Genomic DNA, 3,372 nt, shown 5'->3' on the forward strand with positions numbered 1-3,372 from the left:
TATGGTCACAAAGTTCTGCTGAATTCTCACATTTAAACATTTCTATTAAACTTGTATGTCATGTATTTGAGATTACGCATTTGTGATGCAGTTTACTTTAATACATAATACAGAATAACCCAATACAGTTACAATTAAAATCAAGTACTACAAGTATCAAGTAAAGCATACGCTTAAGTATGTTAGTCAACACAAACTAGTGTACTTCTTTACATTACAACAAAAGAAAATTCATACAATGATCCAAAAATATACTTAAACGTACAACTTTTAACTTGACATTATTACAAAGTGCACTTGTATGTCGGCATGGAATACGGTGTATTTTATTTACTCTGTTCCCCTGATAACTGAGCAGCTGACAGATAAACCACCAGTATTGGGACTTTTTGTACTTTCACAAAACCTTCTGTCATCAGTCTCTGTGATGAAGAAGATTTGTCTTGTGTTTATAACAGAACTAGACGCGGTTCAGAACCAGATTGAAACTGCCACTGGAGTCAGTGTATAATCGGTGTATGGAGGGCAGATATATATAAGCCTGGCCAATGGTTTAGCAGCACAAATCCCTCTACCATTAATCACAACGCCAATCACGTGTAGCAGGAGCACAGAGGAAATTAATATCTACCTCAGCTAGACATGTTTCCAATCCTAAAGGGATAGTTCTCCCAAAAAAATGAAATTCCTGTCTTCATTTACTCTTCCCCATGCCATTCAAAAGCATCTTAAAAATTCGGCTCTCATGCTGCAAAAGGACAGATTTATAATATTTATTAATTTGTCACACACGTCCGTCTAGCACGTTTACAAAAAACAATGGAAAGTAGTGCACTGGACTGGAAAAACATGTACTGTGTGAACCTTCCTTATTCAACCCACCTGCCTCCTTTCTGATGTGTACAACACCCTGTCTCAACAGTCCCTTTTTAACGTTTTATTATTAAATAAACACTTTTCACCATTTGTTGTTTGAATGTGCTATTCCATATGCAATTATGTCAGATAGTGGAAGCAAACTGGTTCACAATTGGCACTGTCTGCACCTATTTGCATGACTCAAATGCTATGAAAGGTCTTTTCTAGACCCTCATCATAGGTCTGATACATATGCTTATTTCAAACATCGCTGCATGCCTGACAAAGATTGCTTGACCGAAATGTTGCCATTTCATTTTCAAGGTTTTATGATATTTTAACTACAGGACATCATAGGATCAAATAACGTGGTGCTTAATTTAAACGTCATTAAATATGACTATATATAAAAGACTAGACTCCTGATCTGACTGCTGAAATTCCTGATATCAGATATTTGAATTCAAATGACGCCCATTTAGACAAAGGACAGAGCTGTGTGTGTCCGAATACTTGCACCTAGTGACAGACTCATGTCATTAGATGTGAGTACTTTGGGCATTTTTCATGAAAAGTTTATATTGTGTCAAAGTCTAATCTCAACAGTCAAATTTAAAATTGCATTAGTCTATGTCACATATATATATTAGCATTGCACCTGTCCTGGTTTAACCCTACACACCAGAGTATTAATCATGAAGCTTGCATATAAACATGCCGTCGTCTGTCCTGCAAAATCCTGTCCAGACAATACCTGTTATGATCAATATGAAGACATTCAATTTAATGAGAGCACTGACTGTACACTTTCAGCTTGGTGTGAGTGTGCATGTGGGTGTCCATGTGCATGTTTATCCAAAATAAAAGGCATTCATAAATAGCCTACATCAACAGCTCAGGCATGAAACTGTGTGACATGTCAAGCTGTTCAGTCTGGGTTACACCCGCCTAACAGCAGCTCAAGATGTGTTTTGGCTTTTGTGTCTATTGTTCTTCAGTGGACTGCTTCAGGTGATGGGCTCAGCTGCATTGAGACCTTTATGTCAACAATAAGAAAAAAGGACTAAAAAGGATGCTGCTGCATGTTTACACTTACTACGCAACATAAATAAAGCAATGCATTATACACTAACACATATAGTAAATATAATGCACATTTATGGAATACACAAGGCATGGAAATAAGGCATATCTGCATTATCTAAACAGCAGACTATGCAAATGTTCATTTTTATATAGCAGTTCTCGGTTGTTACTGGGTATGCAGTGCCAAATGAGCATGACATTGGGTATCAATATACAGGTTTTTTTTTCGTAAACATTATATTAATGTTAAATCCAATGTTTCCTACCTTTTAAGAAACAAATGCGCGACCCCCCGCTGTCATTCCGTAGTGGTCAGTGTTGACTACTAGAACACAAGGAGTAATAGTTTTTCTGTTGCCCTCTCTGTTAGGCTATGTTCTCAAAGCAGTGACATACAGATATTAATTCTTGTGCACATCTCTGATGCGTCTGACACAGAGCGACTGCTGTTGCCCTATTGTCTCTCCGTTGACTGTGGATGTCGATAGTGACAGCGCTCTCCCCGCCCACCGCGTTATCGACCAATCAGAGAACAGACTGAGACAGCGCTGAACACGCCCATCGCAAAACTCAACAAATCAGCGACCAGAATGAGACAGCGCTGTACCCGTCTGCTGAACTAACTGACCAATCAGAGAAGAAAGCGGTGGATCGCTGAACTCGGAGCGTTCTGTCCATAGACATCTATGGTTCTGTCTCCGTACAGATTTATTTTTGCGCGAGGCTCTGGGAGACTGATGAGCAGCTGCAGCCGCACTGTCAGGAAAATACAGCCATTAATACAAATGTTTCTTGGTAGCCCTAATTCTTGTGCTGGAAACTTGCACGTTTAATACAATATTTTCGTAAAATATATATATATTATGCCAGTCCTGAATTTGTGGACGATGCAATAACAACTGAAATAAAATTTTATTTATGTTATGTAATGTCTTTGTGTTTTTTTGTCTTATTTTGTAGTGCAAATGTCTAAACATTCTTCAATCAAGACACACACACACACACACACACACACACACACACACACACACACACACACACACACACACACACACACACATATATACTCCATTTTTGTATTTACACACTTGTACCATCAAACTGTTGTAAATATTACATAAATAAATGCAATATGACACAAGTAGCAGTGTGATATGACTGTATATCGGCACGCTGTGATTAGCTACGGACAAATAAATAAAATAGCCTCAAAATAAAATAAAAATTAATTAATTTGATCAAATGCTTTATAAAAAGAGCTCTGCAAGTAAAAAAAAAATTGCTTAATTTTTTATCATTTAATAACTCACTCATGGTTAACTATGGTTACATTTAAAAATACCTGTTGAATATAAAGCACACTTTTTCAATGGTTAATGTTTCTCTCTCTCTCTCAAAAGCTTGATGAGATATAGTTCCTGTGAGAGC

The 3,372-nt window shown here is 37.3% G+C and overlaps 1 protein-coding gene across 1 annotated transcript in view; it reads right to left on the minus strand.

The window, feature by feature from the left end:
• The window catches only part of LOC113053006 (serine/threonine-protein kinase SBK1-like), a 13,060-nt gene extending 10,640 nt beyond the window's left edge, over positions 1-2,420 (minus strand). Inside the window, exon 1 of the mRNA XM_026217593.1 lies at positions 2,211-2,420. The gene's annotated coding sequence lies outside the window, so the exon portion shown is untranslated. The remainder of the gene's footprint in view (positions 1-2,210) is intronic.
• Positions 2,421-3,372: the final 952 nt, after the last annotated feature.

The sequence above is a fragment of the Carassius auratus genome, chromosome 3 (assembly GCF_003368295.1).
Source record: "Carassius auratus strain Wakin chromosome 3, ASM336829v1, whole genome shotgun sequence".
Lineage (NCBI taxonomy): Eukaryota > Metazoa > Chordata > Actinopteri > Cypriniformes > Cyprinidae > Carassius > Carassius auratus.